Source organism: Balaenoptera physalus (genome assembly GCF_965194825.1).
Source record: "Balaenoptera physalus genome assembly, contig: SUPER_7_unloc_4, whole genome shotgun sequence".
Lineage (NCBI taxonomy): Eukaryota > Metazoa > Chordata > Mammalia > Artiodactyla > Balaenopteridae > Balaenoptera > Balaenoptera physalus.
In genome coordinates this window covers 286,691-311,573 of record NW_028126531.1, presented here as the reverse complement: position 1 = coordinate 311,573, position 24,883 = coordinate 286,691, and the positions used below count along the sequence as shown (strand labels likewise).

General features: G+C 36.7%; 1 protein-coding gene across 1 annotated transcript in view; it reads right to left on the bottom strand.

Annotated features, from left to right (window-relative positions):
• LOC309665293 (uncharacterized protein) overlaps positions 1-24,883 on the bottom strand; it is a 325,697-nt gene that overhangs the window by 20,454 nt on the left and 280,360 nt on the right. The window lies entirely within an intron of this gene.

Sequence of the window (24,883 nt, the reverse complement as noted above, 5' to 3'; positions counted from 1 at the left end):
GGGAGACAACAGAGGCAGTGTCAGAGGGGGCGCTGCAGATCAAAGTTTAGCCAGACTGTCTTCCTGAGACATCCCATAACGGGGGTTAGCATGATATAAGGGGCAACGGAAGAGAAATCAGGCAAATCACAGGCAAGCAAGAAGGCTCATAGCAGAAGCCAGGAAACAAAGTCCTGAGACAAATTCCCCGAGTTGCAGTAAAAGGCATTTAGAATCTCTGAGACTGAGGAGTTGGTTGAGAGGAAGGGAACAGTACAAGAATCCAACAGACCCTCCCCAAATCTCATCTACATAATATGAAACTGCAAGGTTTTCACAGTGACTTAGGTGCCAAGATGGAGATGATCACACCCCTAGTTATGGCATATGGACCACCATTGGCCTGTGCAGGATTCTCCTTTGGTTTTGTTGTATTATTTTTCCTTATCACCCTCAACTCCCAGTCTATTAGCTTCAATTTTAATTACCTTGTAAAGTGTAGACTCTTCTAACTCACCTACACACATACACACTTCCTTAGTACTTAAAGTGTGTGTACTTTAGTGTGCAAAATATTGCATTTTGCTACTAATTTTATTGTTTCATACTTTTTCATTAACATTATGGTTTTTCATCTTATTTGTGTTACTGCATTATTTCTGACTGCTTTATGGTATTACAGAGTGTTCATGAATCACATTTAAAATTTCAAGCCCCCTAGTGACGCAGATGCTCCAACACTTTGCTGTCACTGATGACACTACTCAACATTATGCAGGGTCAACATTATGGAATTGCTGAAGAAAATTGTAATATGAGCAAGACATATTTTTAACTGAGTTAGTAAAAAAGGATAATGTAAATAATCATTCTAGTCATTTTGAATATACTGCATTGGATTGTACAAGTAGAATCCAGCTATTCTGACACTATATTGCCTCTTGCACAGTAAACACTCATTAAGTGTTAGAGTGACTTGGTTTACACACATAAGGTCCTAAATCAAAGACTCAAAAGTTATCTCACCTTTATTCATGAGACATTATAATGTGATCAATAATGTTCTAGTGAGCCAAGAATATCAGTATTTTTTCTTTTAAATTTGGCATAGCTCTAAAGAGCATATGTTAACTAGATTTTAGAAATTTGGAGCATAACTGGTTTTGTTTTGAGCCTTAGAGGATACCTAGTTCACATACTTTGGTTAGATAATACATTGTTTTAGGATAAAGAAATTTATTTACTTCTAGAGGAGCCATTAATGTCTAAGAACCTCAAGTCTTCAATTTAGGAGTTCAAGGAAATCTTTTCAATTTAGGATTTCCAAGGAACATAGACCCCAAATGTAATGGGTGATTGATAATGGTTTTAGAAAATGGAGTGTCCTCAGGATGCAGAAGTAGCTGAGATCATCCCGTGTCATCTGCAGGAACTGATGCTGGCCCATGGAGGGGTCCTCACAGGAACAGACACATTTCACCATGGTCCAGCATCTCCAATCACTGCTGGAACCAAATGCTCTTAGATGTAAATCACTCCAGAGCTTGACATTTGGTATCGCAGAGACTGACTCCATTTCATGTTCTGTTTTGTTTTTGTTCTTTACAATAAATTTTCTGCCTGCGTTTAGAAATGAGGACATTTGTCATAAAAATCTAGATTTTTAGCTTCTTATAAATAAAAGAAAATAAAGAAAAGATCTGCCAAGCTTGGTGACAGTGGTTAGGAGTGAGGAGTAGCTGCCTCTGTAAGATGAAACATGAGATTTTCCATCTTGTCATATCACAAGCCCCACTCCCATTGTGTACGGAGGTTGAGCATTCTTTCTTTGTTGTATTTATCATTTACATTTTCTCACTGATGTCGCTCCCCACCACCTTCCCCTGGGAATAATATGCTCTGATGCTTAGGCTGTGTTAAAAAAAAGAGAGTGTACCATGAAGAAAGGATCATGTACAATGATTAAGTCAAGAGACTCAGGTTTGTGCATCAGAACCTCCAGTAATTAGCTCTGTGACCTCAGACAAGCTACTTCACTTCTCCAACATTGGTAATCCTTTATAAAGTAAAGGGATTGGACCTTTCAGGATTTTCCAAAACAAGCACTGCTGTTCACAAGAAACTAATAGGTACCCCATAAAAAAATGAGTGAAATTTTTCTTCTAAAATATATTTCTAAATATATTGGCTTACAAAAACATAAAGTCTGCTTATGTTGCAGATTTTATTCTGCCAGATTTATCTTGCCAATTCCCTAATTTATGTATGGAGACTGCTACTCTATGAAAATGAACATATCTAAATTCAGACCCTTGATTCCTCCAAGTCCTGTTCTAACCCCTACTCCCAGATGTTAAAACCATCAACCCTGTTGCTGAAGTAGAAACTTTTGTAACATATTTGGCTTATTCTTTTCCCAAGATTATCCATTCCATCAGTTAATTCTGTCTATCCGTTATCTATTACTGTGTAACTAAAAAACCCACAAAATTTAGTAGCTTAAAACAATAAACATTTATTAGCTCGCTGTTCTGTGGGTCAGAATTTGGGCTAGATACAACTATGTGGTTCTTCTCTTGGCCTCACTTAATTCACTCAAGTAGCAGCATTAGCTGGTGGGTTGGCTGGTGGCTGGTGCGTCTGGAGGCCTTAGCTGTGACTGCTTGTATCTGCTACACATGGCCTGATCTTCCATTAAGCCAGCCGAGGCTTCTTCACACTGTGTTCTAAGGGCAGCAGGAGAAGACAAACTCCACTGTGCAGACACTTTTCAAGTCTTTGCTTGCATCACATGTGCTAATGTCCTATTGGTCAAAACATGTCAGCTAAACAAGTCCAGAGTCAGTGTGAGAAAGACCACACAAGAGTGTAGACACAAAAGTGGTTCATGGGGACCACTGTTGTGACAATCTTTCCCAAAATCCAAAACAAATTCCAAATCCTTCTGCACCTTCCCACATCCACCAGCTTATTTAGGATCCAAAACACTCTCATTTCTTGGCAAGATATTGCACTTAGAAGTTGCAATAGACTGTTAACTTGTCTCTTTAGTTTTCCTTTTGTATGAACCATGAAGTTTTCTAAGAACAACAGTTAAATTATTTAAAATGTAAAGAAGATCGTTCTATTCCCTGACAAGACCCCTTCAAAGATTTATCATTTGATTAGAAAGCAATACAGGGAATTCCCTGGCAGTCCAGTGGTTAAAACTCACGCTTCCACTGCAGGGGGTGTGGGTTCCGATCCTTGGTCAGGGAACTAAGATCCCACACGCTGCACAGCATGACCAAAAAAGTTTAAAAATTAAAATTTTCTTTAAAAAATGGAATGCAATATAGATGCCTTCCTTGGGCTAAAACACCTGTATGACTTTGTTTCCATTTACCCATACTATTCCTCTCCCTTTCACTCCGCTAGTGTCACAGATGCCATTTTTCAATTCATTAAGAAAACTGGGCTCTTTCCAATGATGCATCTTTCCATTGTCAGTTATACACTCTACCTAGAAGGCTCTTCCCTCAGCCTTTGCATGACTTGGCTCCATCCTGGATATCATTGATGTGGGATCCTTTGTTCCCTTTGAAGCACTCTATAAGTCACAATTTTGTATTTGTTGGCATGTGTAGTTCCTTTTTACTTGTTAGCTCTGTTACCCACTAGTCTATAGATGCATGAAGACAGGGGTATGAATTTTTGTTGTTGTTGTTTGTTTGTTTTTGCACATTATTCATCCTCTCATTTTTAATACATAGTAGAAACTCAGGAAATCTCTGTATGATGATCTGTCTAAATTTGTTCTTCAGGATCTGTGCTCCAGAATGACACTGATTAAATAGTCCACATTGTACACCTAAGCTCCAGTTTACATTCTAGTCATTTATTTCAGATGTCACATGTTTGGTAACTGCAGAACCAGATTTTTCTAAGATCTGGTATAATCCTGAATTCTAATTGTCCACTCTCTCATTTTTCCAAAGCAGAGATTCTGATGTATGTAACAACCTAGATTAATCTCAAAAGTACCATACCAATTAAAAAAAGGCAAAATATATATACACTGGTTCTATTTCCACGGGAGAAGGAGTTGGTTGGAAAGGGAAATGAGGACTATTTTGTGGTGATAGACATGTTCTATATCTTGGTTGTAAAACTGGGCAACAGGTGCATACATTTGTCAAAATTCATCTATACATACCCTTAAAATGAGTGATTTTCATTGTATGTAAATTATAATTCAATAAAGTTGATTTTAATACTGCTCAACAAAAAAATTTCAGGTAATCTTATAAACTCAAAAAAATTTTATACACAATGTTGGAGTGTAAAGCTTTAGAATTATTTGACATTGAACTTTGTTTTTTTTTTTTTCTTCAGGAAAATTTAATTATATTCCCAACCGATGTATTTTGCTTTTATCTGGAAGTACAAAGTAAAAGAAGAAAAGAACAATTACATATTTATTGGTACTGCTATTATGAAGTGATAATATTTGAATTACCCACTAGAATTCACTTAGACTGCTCACTTTCAGTAAGCATATTTTGCCGAAAGGACTGGCTCATTTTTTGACTGCAGCATAGACATAAACTTGGGTGAGTCAGGAATAAATGAGATTACAGAGGAATGTGAGCTGAGTGAATCCATTTTATTTTAAATATAGATAAATGAATCCATTCCAAATATTCTTAAAAAACAATAAGCAAATAATTCTCATTTTACTAATGAAACTGAATGGGTTCATATGCACATGTGCTGAATATTAAAGGTTTTTATTTTGTAATAATTCAGTACTCTTGAAAAGATAATGAACATAGAAGAGTATCTACACAAACAATTATTATTTGCACTGATTCTAACTGACATTTAAAAATTTAATTCCAACAAGAATATTTTGAAAAAAAACTGATTTTTTAAAATGCGCAAAGGATCTGAATAGCCATTTCTCCAAAGAATATATACAAACGACCAGCAACTCAAAAAGGTGTTCAACATCATTAGTTATCTGAGAAATGCAAAACAAAAGCACAATGAGAAACCCACTAGAAGGCTAATATGAAAAAGACAGACAATTACAAGTGTTGGGGTGGAGACCTTCAAGACAGTGGAGGAGTAAGCCATGGAGATCCCCTTCCTCCCCACAAATACATCAGAAATACATCCACACGTGGAACAACTCCTACAGAACACCTACTGAATGCTGGCAGAAGACCTCAGACTTCCCAAAAGGCAAGAAACTCCCCACGTACCTGGGTAGGGCAAAAGAAAAAAGAAAAAGCAGACACAAAAGAATAGGGACGGGACCTGCACCTCTGGGAGGGAGCTGTGAAGGAGGAAAAGTTTCCACACACTAGGAAGCCCCTTCACTGGTGGAGACAGGGGGTGGCGGGGGGGAAGCTTCGAAGCCACGGAGGAGAGCGCAGCAATAGGGGTGCAGAAGGCAAAGCAGAGAGATTCCAGCACAGAGGATCGGTGCTGACCAGCACTCACCAGCCTGAGAGGCTTGTGGGCTCACCCGCCGGGGTAGGTGGGGGCTGGGAGTGGAGGCTCAGGCTTCGGAGGTCAGATCCCAGAGAGAGGACTGGGGTTGGTGGCATGAACACAGCCTGAGGAGGGCTAGTGCGCCACAGCTAGCCGGGAGGGAGTCTGGGAAAAACTCTGGAACTGCCTAAGAGACCATTGTTTTGGGGTGTGCTAGGAGAGGGGATTCAGAGCACCACCTAAACGAGCTCCAGAGATGGGCACGAGCCGCTGCTATCAGTGTGGACACCAGAGACGGGCATGAAACACTAAGGCTGCTGCTGCAGCCACCAAGAAGCCTGTGAGCAAACACAGGTCACTATCCACACCTCACCTCCCGGGAGCCTGTGCAGCCCACCACTGCCAGGGTCCCGTGATCCAGGGACAACTTTCCCGGGAGAACACACGGCGCGCCTCAGGCTGGTGCAATGTCACGCCGGCCTCTGCTGCCACAGGCTCGCACCACATTCCGTACCCTCCCTCCCCCTGGCCTGAGTGAGCCAGAGCCCTCTAATCAGCTGCTACTTTAACCCTGTCCTGTCTGAGTGAAGAAAAGACGACCTCAGGCTACCTACACACAGAGGCAGGGCCAAATCCAAAGCTGAACAGCAGTAGCTCTGCGAACAAAGAAGGGAAAGGGAGCTGCAATGAGCTCTATTTACAATAGCCAGGACATGGAAGCAACCTAAGTGTCCATCGACAGATGAATGGATAAAGACGATGTGGCACATATATACAATGGAATATTACTCAGCCATAAAAAGAAAAGAAACTGAGTTATTTGTAGTGAGGTGGATGGACCTAGAGTCTGTCATACAGAGTGAAGTAAGTCAGAAAGAGAAAAACAAATACCGTATGATAACACAAATATATGGAATCTAAGAAAAAAAAATGGTCATGAAGAACCTAGGGGCAAGATGGGAATAAAGACACAGACCTACTAGAGAATGGACTTGAGGATATGGGGAGGGGGAAGGGTATGCTGGGACAAAGTGAGAGAGTGGCATGGACATATATACACTACCAAACATAAAATAGATAGCTAGTGGGAAGCAGCCGCATAGCACAGGGAGATCAGCTCAGTGCTTTGTGACCACCTAGAGGGGTGGGATAGGGAGGGTGGGGGGAGGGAGACGCAAGAGGGAAGAGATATGGGGACATATGTATATGTATAACTGATTCACTTTGTTATAAAGCAGAAACTAACACACCATTGTAAAGCAATTATACTCCAATAAAGATGTTAAAAAAAGAGAGAGAAAGGGAAATTTCTCCCAGCAGCCTCAGGAGCCGCGGATTAAATCTCCACAATCAATTTGATGTACCCTGCATCTCTGGAATACCTGAATAGACAACGAATCATCACAAAATAGAGGCGGTGGACTTTGGGAGCAACTGTAGACTTGGGGTTTGCTTTCTGCATCTAATTTGTTTCAGGTTTTATGTTTATCTTAGTTTAGTATTTAGAGTTTATTATCATTGGCAGATTTGTTTATTGATTTGGCAGCTCTCTTCCTTTTTCTTTTATATCTAGATGTATATATATATTTTCCTTTTTCTCTTTTTGTGACTGTGTATCTGTATGCGTCTTTGTGTGATTTTTGTCTGTATAACTTTAGTTTTACCATTTGTCTTAGGGTGCTGTCTGACCAGTTTTTTTTTAATTTTAATTTTTTAAGTTTTAATATTTTTTTATTTTTTATTTTAATAACTTTATTTTATTATTTTTCTTTCTTTCTTTCTTTTTTCCTCCCTTTTCTTCTAACCTGTGTGGCTGACAGGGTCTTGATGCTCCGGCCGGGTGTCAGGCCTGTGCCTCTGAGGTGGGAAAGCCGAGTTCAGGACATGGGTCCACCAGAGACCTCCCAGCTCCATGTAATATCAAACAGCAAAAGCTCGCACAGAGATCTCCATCTCAACACTAAGACCCAGCTCCACTCAAAGGCCAGCAAGCTACAGTGCTGGACACCCTAGGCCAAACAACTAGCAAGACAGGAACACAATCCCACCCATCAACAGAGAGGTTGCCTAAAATCATAATAAGGTCACAGGCACCCAAAACACACCATTGGACATGGTCCTGCCCACCAGAAAGAAAATACCCAGCCTCATTCACCAGAACATAGGCACCAGTCCGGTCCACCAGGAAGACTACACGACCCACTGACCAACCTTACCCAATGGGGACAGACACCAAAAACAATGGAAACTATGAACCTGCAGCCTGTGAAAAGGAGGCCCCAAACACAGTAAGTTAAGCAAAATGAGAAGACAGAGAAACACACAGCAGATGAAGGAGCAAGGTAAAAACCCACCAGACCAAACAAATGAAGAGGAAATAGGCTGCCTACCTGAAAAAGAATTCAGAGTAATGATAGTAAATATGATACAAAATCTTGGAAATAGAATGGAGAAAATACAAGAAACATTTAACAAGGACCTAGAAGAACTAAAGAGCAAACAAGCAATGATGAACAACACAATAAATGAAATTAAATATTCTCTAGGAGGAATCCATAGCAGAAAAACTGAGGCAGAAGAACGGATAAGTGACCTGGAAGATAAAATAGTAGAAGTAACTACCGCAGAGTAGAACAAAGAAAAAAGAATGAAAAGAAATGAGGAAAGTCTCAGAGACCTCTGGGACAACATTAAATGCACCAACATTCGAATTATAGTGGTCCCAGAAGAAAAAGAGAAAAAAAAAGGGACTGAGAAAATATCTGAAGAGATTATAGTTGAAAACTTCCCTAATATGGGAAAGGAAATAGTTAATCAAGTCCAGGAAGTGCAGAGAGTTCCATATAGGATAAATCCAAGGAGAAACATGCCAAGACACATATTAATCAAGCTATCAAAAATTAAGTACAAAGAAAAAATTATTAAAAGGAGCAAGGGAAAAACAAAAAATAACAAAAAAGCGAATCCCTATAAGGTTAACAGCTGATCTTTCAGCAGAAACACTGCAAGTCAGAACGGAGTGGCAGACATGTTTAAAGTGATGAAAGGGAAAAACCTATAACTAAGATTACTCTACCCAACAAGGATCTCATTCAGATTCTATAGAGAAATTAAAACCTTTACAAACAAGCAAAAGCTAAGAGAATTCAGCAACATCAAACCAGCTTTACAACAAATGCTAAAGGAACTTCTCTAGGCAGGAAACACAAGAGAAGGAAAAGAACTACAATAACAAACCCAAAACAATTAAGAAAATGGTAATAGGAACATACATATCGATAATTACCTTAAATGTAAATGGATTAAATGCTCCAACCAAAAGACACAGACTAGCTGAATGGATACAAAAACAAGACCCTATATATGTTGTCTACAAGAGACTCACTTCAGACCTAGGGACACATACAGACTGAATGTGAGGGGATGGAAAAATATATTCCATGCAAATAGAAATCAAAAGGAGGCTGGAGTATCAATTCTTATATCAGACAAAATAGATTTTAATGTAAAGATTATTACAAAAGACAAAGAAAGACACTACATAATGATCAAGGGATGAATTCAAGAAGAAGATATAACAATTGTAAATATTTATGCACCCAACACAGGAGCAACACAATAGGTAAGGCAAATGCTAACAGCCATAGAAGGGGAAATCGACAGTAACACAATCATACTAGGGGACTTTAACAACCCACTTGCACAAATGGACAGATCATCCAAAATGAAAATAAATAAGGAAACACAACTTTAAATGATACATTAAACAAGATGGACATGACTGATATTTATAGGACATTCCATCCCAAAACAATAGAACACACTTTCCTCTCAAGTGCTCATGGAACATTCTCCAGGATACATCATATCTTGGGTCACAAATCAAGCCTAGGTAAATTTAAGAAAACTGAAATCTTATCAAGTATCTTTTCCAACCACAATGCTAGGAGACTACATATCAATTTCAGGAAAAAATCTGTAAAAAATACAAATACATGGAGGCTAAACAATACACTACTAAATAACCAAGAGATCACTGAAGAAATCAAAGAGGAAATCAAAAAATACCTAGAAACAAATGACAATGAAAACACAACGACCCAAATCCCATGGGATGCAGCAAAACAGTTCTAAGAGGGAAGTTTATAGCAATACAATCCTACCTCAGGAAACAACAAACATCTCAAATAAACAACCTAACCTTACACCTAAAGCAATTAGAGAAAGAAGAACAAAAAATCCCCAAAGTTAGCAGAAGGAAAGAAATCATAATGATCAGATCAGAAATAAATGTAAAAGAAATGAAGGAAACAATAGCAAAGATCAATAAAATTAAAGCTGGTTCTTTGAGAAGATAAACAAAATTGGTAAAACATTAGCCAGATTCATCAAGCAACAAAAGGGAGAAGACTCAAAATCAATAGAATTAGAAATGAAAAAGGAGAAGTAACAAGTGACATTGCAGAAATACAAAGGATCATAAGAGATTACTACAAGCAACTATAGGCCAATAACACGGACAACCTGGAAGAAACGAACAAATTCTTACAAAAACACAACCTTCTGAGACTGAATCAGGAAGAAACAGAAAATATACACAGACCAATCACAAACACTGAGATTGAGACTGTGATTAAAAATCTTCCAACAAACAAAGCCCAGGACCAGATGGCTTCACAGGCAAATTCTATCAAACATTTAGAGAAGAGCTAACACTTATCCTTCTCAAACTCTTCCAAAATATAGCTGAGGGCGGAACACTCCCAAACTCATTCTACGAGGCCACCATCACCCAGATACCACAACAGAAAAGATGCCAAAAAAAAAGAAAACTACAGTCCAATATTACTAATGAACATATATGCAAAAATCCTCAACAAAATACTAGCACACAGAATCCAACAGCACATTAAAAGGATCATAAACCATGATCAAGTGGGGTTATCCCAGGAATGCAAGGATTCTTCAATATATGCAAATTAATCAATGTGATACACCACTTTGACAAATTGAAGGAGAAAAACCATATGATCATCTCAATAGATGTAGAAAAAGCTTTCAACGAAATTCAACACCCGTTTATGATAAAAACCCTCCAGAAAGTAGGCATAGAGGGAACTTACCTCAACATAATAAAGGTCATATACGACAAACCCACAGCCAACATCGTTCTCAATGGTGAAAAACTGAAACCATTGCCTCTAAGATCAGGAACAAGACAAGGTTGTCCACTCTCACCACTATTATTCAACATTGTTTTGGAAGTTTTAGCCACAGGAATCAGAGAAGAAAAAGAAATAAAAGGAATTCAAACTAGAAAAGAAAAAGTAAAGCTGTCACTGTTTGCAGATGATATGATACTATACATAGAGAATCCTAAAGATGCTACTAGAATACTAGAGCTAATCAATGATTTTGGTAAAGGAGCAGGACAGAAAATTAATGCACAGAAATCTCTTGCATTCTTATACACTAACGATGAAAAATCTGAAAGAGAAATTAAGGAAACACTCCCATTTACCATTGCAATAAAAAGAATAAAATACTTAGGAATAAACCTACCTAAGGAGACAAAACACCTGTATGCAGAAAACTGTAAGACACTGATGAAAGAAATTAAAGATGATACAAACAGATGGAAGGACATGCCATGGTCTTGGTTTGGAAGAATGAACATTACGAAAATGACTATACTACCCAAAGCAATCTACAGATTCAATGCAATCCCTATCAAATTACCAATGGCATTTTTCACAGAACTAGAACAAAACATTTCACAATTCGTATGGAAACACAAAAGACCCCTAAGAGAAAAAGCAATCTTGAGAAAGAAAAACGGAGCTGGAGGAATCAGGCTCCCGGACTTCATACTATAGTACAAAGCTACAATAATCAAAACAGTATGGTACTAGCACAAAAACAGAAATATAGATCAATGGAACAGGATAGAAAGCCCAGAGATAAACCCACACACATATGGTCACCTTATTTTTGATAATGGAGGCAAGAATATACAATGGAGAAAAGACGGCCTCTTCAGTAAGTGGTGCTGGGAAAACTAGACAGCTACATGGAAAAGAATGAAATTAGAACACTCCCTAACACCATACACAAAAATAAACTCAAAATGGATTAAAGACCTAAATATAAGGCCAGACACTATAAAACTCTTAGAGGAAAACACAGGCAGAACACTCTATGACATAAATCACAGCAAGATCCTTTTTGATGCACCTCCTAGAGAAATGGAAATAAAAACAAAAATAAACAGATGGGACCTAATGAAACTTAAAAGCTTTTGCACAGCAAAGGAAACCATAAACAAGATGAAAAGACAACCCTCAGAATGGGAGAAAATATTTGCAAATGAAGCAACTGACAAAGGATTAATCTCCAAGATTTACAAGCAGCTCATGCAGCTCAATATCAAAAAGACAAACAACCCAATCCAAAAATGGGCAGAAGACCTAAATAGACATTTATCCAAAGAAGATATACAGACTGCCAACAAACACATGAAAGGATGCTCAACATTGCTAATCATTAGAGAAATGCAAATCAAAACTACAATGAGGTATCAACTCATACCAGTCAGAATGTCCATCATCAAATAATCTACAAACAACAAATGCTGGAGAGGGTGTGGAAGAAAGGGAACCCTCTTGCACCGTTGGTGGGAATGTAAATTGATACAGCCACTATGGAGAACATCATGGAGGTTCCTTGAAAAACTAAAAATAGAACTACCATACGACCCAGCAATCCCACTACTGGGCATATACCCTGAGAAAACCATAATTCAAAAAGAGTCATGTACCAGAATGTTCACTGCAGCTCTATTTACAATAGCCAGGACATGGAAACAACCTAAGTGTCCATTGACAGATGAATGGATAAAGAAGATGTGGCACATATATACAATGGAATATTACTCAGCCAGAAAAAGAAACGAATTTGAGTTATTTGTAGTGAGGTGGATGGACCTAGAGTCTGTCATACAGAATGAAGTAAGTCAGAAAGAGAAAAACAAATACCATATGCTAACACATATATATGGAATCAAAAAAAAAAAGTTTCTGAAGCACCTATGGGCAGGATAGGAATAAAGATACAGACATAGAGAATGGACTTGAGGACACGGGGAGGTGGAAGGGTAAGCTGGGACGAAGTGAGAGAGTGGCATAGACATATATACACTACCAAATGTAAAATAGATAGCTAGTGGGAAGCAACCACATAGCACAGGGAGATCAGCTCGGTGCTTTGTGACCCGCTAGAGGGGTGGGAGAGGGAGGGTGGGAGGGAGAGGCAAAAGGGAAGAGGTACGGGAATATATGTATATGTATAGCTCATTCACTTTGTTATAAAACAGAAACTAACACACCATTGTAAAGCAGTTATACTCCAATAAAGATGTTAAAAAAAAGCAAGTGTTGGCAAGGATGTGGAGAAATCAGAAGCCTAATATATTGTTGGTTGGATTGTGACATTGTATAGCCACTTTGGTAAAGAGTCTGACAGTTTCTTCAAATGTTAAGCATAGAGTTACTCTATGACTTAGCAATTTTACACTTAGGTATATGCCCAAGAGAAATGAAAACATACATCCATACAAAAACTTGTACAGGAATGTTTATAGTAGCATTACCCATATAACTAATGTGGAAACATAAACTGATTAATGAATAAATAAAATGTGATATACCCATACAGAGGAATATCATTCTACAATTAAAAGGAATTAAATACTGATATATGCAACAACGTGGGTGGACTTTGAACACATTATGCTGAGTGAAAGAAACTAGACACACAATGCCACCTACCATATGATTCCATTTATATGAAATTTTCAGAATAGGTAAATCTATAGATACAGAAAGTAGATCAGTGTTTGCCAGATGCTAGGCGGTAGTAGGGGTGGGGCATGGAGAATGACTGCTCATGGATACGGGTATTTTTGGGGGGGGGTGATGAAAATATTCTAAAATGAGGCAGTAGTTATGATTGCACAGCTCTGATGCTACACTAAAAAAAAATTGAGTTTGTACTTTAAATGGAGGAATTTTATGGTATGTGAATTATAAAGCTGTTAAAAATTAATTCCTAGAGAATGAAATAAAATCAGGCATAGCAGTATTCACATTGATCCTGTTTTTTTTTTTTTCTAGATAAAGAGGCAGCATGATTTTGCATACAGCTGTTCCAAGAGTCCTCTAATATCTGTTTGTTGTTTATCATTTCCATGAAAGAGGAAAATCTTAAAATACTGAGTGTTATGAAATTTGAAACAAGAGAAGTCAGCTTAAAAGCTCCTCTGGGGCTTCCCTGGTGGCGCAGTGGTTGAGAGTCTGCCTGCCAATGCAGGGGACACGGGTTCGAGCCCTGGTCTGGGAAGATCCCACATGCCGCGGAGCAACTAGGCCCGTGAACCACAATTACTGAGCCTGTGCGTCTGGAGCCTGTGCTCCGCAACAAGAGAGGCCGCGATAGTGAGAGGCCCGTGCACCGAGATGAAGAGTGGACCCCGCTTGCCGCAACTAGAGAAAGCCCTCGCACAGAAACGAAGACCCAACACAACCAAAAATAAATAAATAAAGTTAATTATATAAAAAAAAAAAAAGCTCCTCTGATTATGATGTTCAAATTAGAGATAACATTACAAAAATCATAGAATTTTAAAACTTAAATTTATTCTAAAGAGGATTTTATCATAAAATGCTATGCCCCTGAAGATATCTTAATTAGTTACGCACATACAAAGACACACACTTCTAAATGCATTTTGACTATGCAAGCACCAGGGTAACCCCAGTCACCATTCTGACTCCTAACAGGTATAGAAATTGGCTTTTTCTATGTTTGTGAAAATTCACCTTGGCTGTCAAATAACTATCAATTGCTGATTTTACCTGCCTGAAACTTGAAATTATTTGAGTTTGCAAATTGAGTCTGCTCTAATTCCTTTATTAGTCAGATAAAGAAGATTAGCCAGTGTGTTTAAGAGACTAACCTAAGATGATATAGCTAAAATCAAAACTCCAGTCTCTGGATTTCATTTTCCTTTGTCTTTGCCCAAAATTTTGTCATCAAAATTTATAATTTAAGAGCTAAAATGTGTTGCTAATAATATTCTGTTTTGGAATTTGCTGCCTCTTACAATTTTTTGGAATAGTGGTTCAACAGTCATGGTGATAAACACATCAGTGCCACATTTTCAATGATGCCTGATATTGTTGAAGCAACAGCTATCATCTTGCCACTCAGGAAAAACAGTCATCACATCCACACAATTCTCTCACCAGAAAATGCTTTTCCTAAGAGGTGTGAGAATCTTATTTCCCACCTCCCATATTCTTTCATGTATTCTATCTTATTCTTAGGAATGTTTTGTAAAAAAAACACCTCTCTGAAATAAAAATCTACTTCTCTGTTTCAACCTGTCACATTATTTAGCACATTCTATACTGAAAAAGTGGACTGAACAACCATGCTAACAGTTTATTATATGACTGTAGAGATTGAAGGCTGTACACTATGGAAAATGTCTCCCACCATGAAGGGACAATGAGATACCCAGGTCTGTTAAGCTCTGTTGGATCCCCACAGTTCCCTCATTAAACAACCAGTCTCCATGTGGACAAGCTATCCTTCTGCTGGCATGAGTTTTGTCTCCCTCCTTGACACATGTGTCCTACAACAAATGCTCACTGAAATAGCAAGACTGACTTCACTCCTTGTAAGTTAAAGAGCCCACCCGACTTAGGGTTAAATGTATAGTATACCACGTAACTTATCAATGGGACCTGAGTTAAATACTGAATTTGGAGTTTGAATATAAAGATAATTTGAGTGCAAAACTGAATAGAAGTTGATCTAAATAAAAAATTAATGAACTAGTTTTGGTTCACAATTTTTCTTACTGGAAGGAAGACAAATGATAATTTATCAAATATTTACATGCCAAGTGACTTACAAATTATGTTCTATTTAATCTTCACATGAAATGTATGAGCTAAGTATTATTCAGTCTGTACTACAAATGAAGAAATAGAGGCTCAAGAGGTTTTAATAATTGCTTAAGATCATATAACTAGTGAGATCTATAATTACTTTATAAAATAAGTTTGACCAATTTTGTCATTTTTAATACCAGAATATACATCTAGATTTCCTCAAACCTAGAGAAGTATACAGAAGTTTTGGAATTGAGGCCATTTCGCAGTAACTTATTGACATTAGAAGAAATTACTTAAATCATTTGAGAGTTTAAAAGATTGTTAAAGGAAAAGGAAATTGGAAAAGTGTGTTGTTGTTGTTGTTTTTTCCAAAATAAAGTGGCTTTCCTGTACTCAGAGCTAGGGTTCAAAAGTAAGTGAACTGTCTGTCTGTTTGCTTCTCAGAGAAGGATGAAAGCCTTCCAAAATTCAAGGCAAAAGATTAGAAAACCTGATATTATAAAATATCTTGATTCCGTAGCTTTGCTCCTGTCATCTTCATACAATTCATATTTTGCCACCACTACTTTCATATTTATCAAAAGAATACAAAACTTTAATCAAAATCATATCAAAATTGACATTTTATTTCATTGAAAATATTCAATTAATATTGTCTTCCTTAAATGTATTTCCACTGTAGATAAAATCTATTTTCTGCATTTTAAAAATTGCATTAAAAGTAATTTCACTGGTTCCAATTCCTTAGTGAATTACTATTATAGAAAAAAATTTAATTTAATGACCAAAGTTTACTAAGTCTATCTTATCTCAATGTGCATTTTGTTTTGTCTGTAGTTGTTAACTAAGTGCAATGATTTAAGGTTAGCTTGGTGCTTTGTGTCCACCTAGAGGGGTGGGATAGGGAGGGTGGGAGGGAGACATAAGAGGGAGGAGATATGGGGATATATGTATACATATAGCTGATTCACTTTGTTATACAGCAGAAACTAACACACCATTGTAAAGCAATTATACTCCAATAAAGATGTTAAAAAAATTAAAAATAAAAAAATTTAATTTAATTTAACAAGATTTTAAACATTTAAACATTGTCAGAATTTTTAATTATTTATCAACATTTTACCAAATTAAAATCTTACCATGTAAATTTTACCTGTCATCAATATTATTTTGTGCTGATTATTTCTACCAAGTGTAATTTTTTGTATTATACTATTGCTGTTTTTAAGGTTTCTGAGCTAAATGATTCTTCAATCATATTTTTACTTATAACTAATTTAACACTGTCAGTATGGGTTTCTGGATTACTTTAATCATAATACTTACTAGGAAATAGATAAAAGTTTTAGATGTAATTATCATCACGTTTCATGATACGTATTTCAGACTTTTTAAAAAGAGTTGTCATTTGGCTTAATAAAATAAAAAAAAAATTCTCCTGAATTCATTTCAAGAAATGCCATACTTTGGGCATTTTCTATTGAGCAGTTCAGTAATCCTGTTCTATTCAATCTGTTCTTAAAGCTATCCATTTTGTTCTTAATTTTAGATATCACATTTTTCAATTTTAAGTTACGGGTTTTACTTCTATAGAATGTCTAAATTCTTTGATAAAATCATCCATTCAATCATTTTTGTGTCTTTTTCTCTATTCTTTTAGCATATTAATCATAATTACTTAGAGGTCCTGTCTGCTAAGGTTACCTTTTGGATCATCCATTGAACTTTTCTACTATCTGTTCTTTTTTCTTGTGGGTTTAGCCACACCATGTTACCTTGTTGCATGTCTTGTAATTTTTAATCGCATGTCACAGATTTTGGATAAAAGAACATTTGAGGATCTAGATGGTACCTTCTATTACATATCCATTTCTTCTATTAGACAGAAACCATAAGTGTCTGGTTGCTTCCATCCAATTAGTAAATTTCAGTTTGGGTAAGATTTCGTTTACCTCTCCCTCATCCTTCTTTCTAAGGCTGGGCCCTCAATAGCTTTCAATTGACAGATTGTTAGATTCTCCAAACAACATAGCCCTAAAGTAGATATTCTAGAATTTAAAAGTACATTATTTAAAATAAAACACAAAAGATGGGTTTAAGAGAGACTCATTTTTGCCCTTTAAAGATTTGTAGCTTAGTCTATCAGCCAACAGCTTCAAAATTTGAAAACTGGACTTCGGTTTTAGATTGGTGATGTAAGGAGTTAGAAAGAGGATTGCCCCCATCCTTAAAACAAGAAAAAAGCTGTAAAACTGGAAGCTAACTAATTTTCATGAGACTATAAGAGAACTGAGGACACAGCTGATCGACGAGAATCTGTAGGGAGAACAGCACCAGAACATTTGCTTACCTGAGACACAAGTTGCCAAATAACATATAAATAGGTAGAAGACATTTTAAACAAATTGTCGAAGCATGGGCTATATTGAGAGTGTAAAACCTCTGATATGAGGGCGGGATTTTGCCGTCTTGCAGTCTTTTCCCTCTGGAAACCCCGCCAGACAACCACAGGGAAGATGGGGAGAATGCTGAGAAAGGTACTGGCTGGCAGAGGGAACAGCAGCCACTGCCAAAACCCCACCCAGACCCCTCCCTCCTTATTTATCCTAAAGAACAAAGATCTTAATTTAAAGGAGGAAGATCAGTTAAACGTGCAGTCTGGGGAGCTGGGGAAGAACAATGGAGGCCACCACTGAAAATCTACCCAGATCCACCTCCCCCATCTTTCCGAATGAATAAAACCTCAATCTTCAGAGGGAAGAGTGGCCAAACCATAGGGGAGGGGGCTGATGGAAATCCACGGAACCTGGAGGAGGGGCAAGAACACGAGTGAGGTCCATCTTCCAAGACCCAGATTCAGAGTGACTGCTTAAAACTGAGGTTTAATTAAATAATCAGAGAATTCAACGATCATCCAACCTCCATCCCAAGCACCACACTAACCAGCCTGGAATAAAAATATCAACGGAACACAACATCACTGGTTTTAGGGAAATGCAAATTAAAATCAGAATGAGATACCACAGTCAGAATTAGTAAAATTAAAACAATAAAATGATGACACTAAATACTGGTGAGTATGCAGAACAGGAATTCTCATTCACTGCTGATGTGAATCCAAAATGGCAGAGCCACTTTGGAAGACAGCTTCTTGTAAAGTTAAACATATGCTTATGTTACAACCCAGTAATCTCACTCCTATGCTTTACTCAAGTTAATTGAAAAATTATATTCACACAAAAATGGCCTGTACATGACTGCTTACAGTTGCCAAAAATTGGGAACAATCAAGATATCCTTGAAGAGATGAGAAAATAAACAAACTGTGGTCCACCTGTACAATGGAATACCGCTCATAAATAAGAAGCAATGAGTTGTTGATTCACATAATAACATGGATGAATCTGAAAGGCATTTTGCTAAGTGTCAGAATCTCTCCCAACTACTCTGTCCCTCGGAAGATGCCTTCTGACAAAAGCACAAAATATGTCCAAGTGAAACACAGCTGTGTTCCTCAGTGTCAATTCACCACTCTCTAGAACTTTCTTCCCAGTCTGTTTTATTTTCTGGGTCTGTTCACCTTCACTAGGATGGAGGGCACAGGGAAATGTTTTTTTCCTAAAGATTATGAAACTAGTGGAGATTTTACTCTGCCTTTTATAAGTTTTTATAATATGCCTTTTCACCTCTCATGTAGAAATCAGTAAATGTTTTCTAGGAAAATTGTTCATATGTTTGAGGTCCCCAGAGTCTCCAATTATTTTATTGAAGCTCCATGTGACCGCTAAAATCTTTGTTAGTTTTTGTTTTCTCCAGCAGCAGCCCAGCCCTTTGCTCGGCCAAACCCTGATAACAGGGGAAACACTGCCTATCGTCGGCTCGCCTCTGGAAGTTTTTGCCTTCTGAAATTTCAGTTCATTCAGTATTGTTGCTTCTGTATATCTCTGATGCTTTTAAATACATATTTTTTTTTATGATTTATTCTACTTTTACTAGTTTTTGTTACTGGGGCCATTGGTCTGCCGTGACCAACTGCATTCCACTCTCAGCCAGGAAGAGACATTTCTTCCCTAATTGTTTTCAAGTAGGGCTAAGTTTTACATCAAAACATGGAGCCTCTCTTTTGATTACAATATTGTTTCCATATTTTCCCAATGATTTGCAGTTACTAATTCTTTAAAAAACACACTAAAGAAATTCTCAATCTCTTCAAATACTTCTGAGGTTATTCTTATTTTTGATTGTTCATTATTTAGATGTGGAGACTTTAAGTGGATTAGCTTCTCTTCTGCACTATTTCCTGGACTTCTCACATTTCTCTCAAACTGCAGCACTTCCGTCCTGGGCACAGGGAAGAGGAGAGGTATGAGAGTGTCATAACTGAGTCCTCCTGGATATGGTTTCACAAGCCACAGTCATACCATGCTCTTTGGCATCTTTACAGCCTGAGATTCTGGTTTCATAAGTAAATTATTACTATGTTTCTTATGACTTGTGAACAAAGAAAGTATGGCTGCATTCACTTTCTTAGAAATATATGGAAATCTTTTAATGTAAAAATGACTCCCAAATTTATTGAATGTTCTAGTTGTATTATTTTATTGATGTAAGCAGGTTCAATGCATGGTGAATAATCGCTTGGAAAAATTCAACATTTAGTATAATACATTTAATTAAAAAATAAAGTAATACGTGAAAGTTAGATTGCACAAAATACACATTGAAATGTAAAGAAAGTAATTTTGAAAAGAAATTAATATTTTTTCAAAAGAAAATAATTTTGAAAAGTTGATTATTCAGATGGCACTCTAGTACCTCAGAATAATCAAGTTATTCATTTATACAATGAATATTTATTGAATGCTTTATTTAGTACCTCAGTTGGCACTGTACTATTCAGAAATCCCAATTAATGAAAAATACTGGTCGATGGAAAAAGTGATTAGCAGTTATTTATTAATGTATTTTGAAAATAGCATAGAAAATTTTCTAAATTAGCTAAATAATTGGAAATCAGATTATCAAAGTGAGAAAAAACAGGATATTAAAAGTATAATATGAGCTACTCACAACTCCAATTATCTCTATTAAAGTACTAGAGAAAATAATATAAGCTGAAATAGTTTATTTTATGTATCACATATATTGATTAGTAAAGCATTGCTAGTTTAAAAGCAAATATCATAAATAACAAGAATTGGGATCAATAATAACAATATCTTGTTGTCTACTCTATACCAACATATTTTTAAGCTATGAAGCATAAAAAAAGTATGTCTTTATATTTACTGTAAAAAAGAACATAAAATCTTTAGTAAATGGGAAGATAAAACCATTTGTGTGTTCACTATTTAACACTGCAGCATGTGGGAGTCCTGCCTGGGAGATGCTCAAATAGTTCCCTGGTTAGAAGAAATCTAGCAAGCAGTAGGGCATTAATGAACTGGAGTCTTGTTTCAGCAATAACAAACGTGAATGAGATTTGAAATAGTGAAGCAGTCTGTGTCTCCCCAAGGTGCAATCAATACAGAGTAATTTCCTTACACTTTTATATTCTTCATATAACACCAGCATCACCTCACTTTCAGTTATTCCTGACCCATAACGCCCGTGGTCTTAGATACCTGTGTGTTACTAGGTGACAATATATCCCCATCACCAGCAGCAATTTAATTCAGCCTATTCCAACAGATGAATAAAACATATCTGAATCAGGATACAAATATTGACTCAGGAAAGTCTATCAAATGGGATCTAGAATCAGAAAATGGGGTTCAATTTCTAGTTTTGCAGTTCACTAATGATGATATCTTGGACAATGCAGAGTCTGGGAATACTAACAGTGAAATGTCGCAAACATCAGAACATATACCTAATTCAGCCATGGGTGGGAACTTATTCACATGGGTTATTATATGCTAAAAGTTCGGGAAATTTGAAATAACAGAGAGTTTCCTTGCCTATTTATTTTAAAAGCTAACATTTTCTAACTATACTAATTATATTTCTAACCATACTAATTATATACTAAATGTAACTATTAAATTGTAATAATTTTTTTAAAGTTTTATTTTATATTGGAGTATAGTTGATTTACAATGTTGTGTTAGTTTCAGGTGTACAGCAAAGTGATTCAGCTATACATATACATATATCTATTTTTTTTCAGATTCTTTTCCCATATAGGTTATTACAGAGTACTGAGTAGAGTTCCCTGTGCTATACAGTAGGTCCTTGTTGATTATCTATTTTATATGTAGTAATGTGTGTATGTTAATCCCAACCTCCTAATTTTTCCCTCCTAAATTATAATCTTTAAACTATTAAACTAACTTTGTCTAATTATAAAAGTAATTCATGCTTATTATAAAATATTTGGAAAATACAAAATGTATTTAAACAGAAACATGTGCTTTGAAAACCCTGCTCCCATAAATGAGGTTAATGTTTTAGTACATTTACTTCTAAAGTGCTTCAAATTCATTTCTTTACCATTTTAGTATAGCATTCTGCATCAGGTATATTCATAATCAATACCACCAAAGTCTCAAGCGTGACAGTGATTTGGTTTTGTGCAGGTGGGCCTCTGTGTGCGCTGGAGGAACCAGGGGGTCTCAGGGGACCATCTATCCCACTCCTCCTTTGCCTGAACACCTGGGTTAAGGACAGGCTCTTGGGGCTCAGTGAGGACACTGCGTACTGAGCACCCTGGGGGCAGTGAAGAAAGTGGGAGCACCACATGCTTGCGCTCTTTGTTCCCAAACTCCGTGTCTCCCTGGGGTGGGCACTTCCTGCCACTGATGGGAAATTACTGATCCCTCTACCTAAGTTGCCTATTGAAGAGAAAACTATCAAGTTGGGTCACAGCACATTATTTAACCAAGGGAGTTTGGGGCTGCTCAATGAATGGTGAGTCAGCAAACGTAGCCTTCAAATTCTTCCTTCATAAAATTTAAGACTGTGTCTCGTGGTGGTTCTGACATGTGCCCAGCCTAGTTGTATTCCCTACCTCTCTCCTCACCCCTGCCTCTGCTCCTGTCACTTAAGAGGGCTTCCCTCCACCCCCACCCCTGCACTGATGCAGTTCCCTACCCCAAGGTTGATTCCCTCCTCCTGGAAGGCCCCCTCCCAATGATCAACCTACATCCAAGGACGCACTATGCAAGGAGCCTCATTCATGTTCATTCAGCTGGTTCTCTATTTAGTGAGTCAAAATTTATCAATTCTAAGAACTAAAGCATTCTTGTGGTCATCACTCATTGACCAGTGTAGGGCTGACGCTCTTGATTTGTAAAGGCAGACTCACTTTATATTTTTGCATGTGGTGTTTAGTCTCCTTACCTCAGTACTCAAGTCAGAGCAATAACAGAAATGAGAGACATTGGCTTTACAAAGGTTTAAAGCGATCTGAGTAATGTTTGCAGAGTACTTTACAAATTTGAATTCTTTATAATGACTTTTCCAAAGTAGAGTAAATTAATACACAATACATGATTTCTATTGTCCTTTATACATCAATAATTCACCAGTCTACTTTATCAAGAAGAACAACTTCACATTTTAGGTTTATCGGAAAGTTTGGACCATTTTAAAGAAGTTAAATATGGAGAATTTCCCTTCGTTCCGTAAATGTTAAGCCAATAACTGTAACCTCAAATTCCTACTTCAGAAAATTTCAAGTTAAATTTGAATGAGGTTTATTTTATTATTTGTATATAAAAGAATATTTTATTTGTTTCCTTTTCAAAAAGAGTTTTTTATCTTGGAAGAAAACATGGAAATAGATCTTTATGACTGGGTCAAGCAATGACTTCTTAGATGGGACACCACAAAAAAGTGAAAAGAGAAAAAAGATAAATTAGATTTCATCAAAATTAAAAGTCTTTGTGCTTCTATCTATCAAATAATTAGTACTATCAAAAAACTAATGAGACAAACTGCAGAATAGGAGAAAATGTTTACAAAGCATATATCTGATAGCAGACATATTCTGAATGCATAAAGATCTTATACTACTGAGTAATAAGATAAATAACTCATGTTAAAAATGGACTAAGTATTTGTAGACATTTCTCTGAAGAAAATATAAAAATGGCAACAAGCACACAGGAATGTTCAAAATCATCAGTTGTTAGGGAACTGAAGATTCAAACCACAATGAGATACCACTTTTGACCCATTAGGATGGCTAAAAAAAAAAGACAAAAGCAGATGTTGGTGAGGAGGTGAAGAAATTGGAATCCTCATATATTGCTGATGAGAATATGAAACGATGCATCTGCTTTAGAAAACAGTTTGGCAGTTCCTCAAAATGTTAAACACAGAATTACTATATGATCCAGCAATTACACTCATAAATACATACCCAAGAAAGGTTAGAACATATGTCCATAGAAAAAACTTGCATATGAATGTTCATATCAGCATTATTCATCAGAGCCAAAAAAATGGCAAAGACCAAATGTCCATCAACTGACGAAGGGACATATAAATATGGTATATCATACACTGAAATAATCAGCAAAATAAGGAAGTACTGATATATTCTACAACATGGATGAACCTTTGAAAATATTATTCTAAGTAAAAGAGTCCAGTCAGAAAAGAACACAGATGATTCCATTTATATTAAATTTCCAGAAAAGGCAAATGTCTAAAGACAGAAAGTGTATTCATAGTTACTAATTAGTGTAAGTAGGGACAGAGTTGGGCAGGGAATAGCAGATATAGAGTAGCTGATAGTGAGTATAGGTTTCTTTGGGAGAGTGATGAAAATGTTTTAAAACTAGTTAATCATGATGTTGGCACTCTTTGTTACTGTACTTGAAAAACATTGAATAAACAAGTGAACTTTATGGTATGTGAATTATATGTCAGTAAAGCTGTTAAAAAGCCCCCCCCCACACACACACAGTGGACATTGTGGTTTTGATCCTGCCTCTCCCACTAGCAGCTAATATTTAAAACAGATGCTATCTTTCCATTTGTCACTTCAGCAGATCAAGTCTCAAGAATTTTGTGGTCCACAGGAACAATTTATTATATACTTACTACACAGCCCCAACCCTGACAGCAATAACTTATCTTTTGGATTTGTGGTTAAATCCACACAAATTTAAGAGATAAAATAAAATGAATGAAGGGAGATCAATAGTTTTACAATCATCAACAGATCTGCAGTATAATTATATCCTAGACATATACTCCCTTAATGCACTTCTGATAAGAAGCTATGGATTAACAGTCCACATTAACTTAGGCTGAGTTGCAGAAGAAAATCTGCATTTATACTTGTGTCACTTTTGCCTGTGCTAAAGAATTCTATTCTAGACAGACTTGCACTATAAAAAGACACATTTGTAATCAACAACAATTGAGAAGATACATGGAAGAAATCACTTCATTTTCATAACAAGAACAATAGCAAAAAAATCAAAAGTATGACGAATGTTTAAAGCAATGTA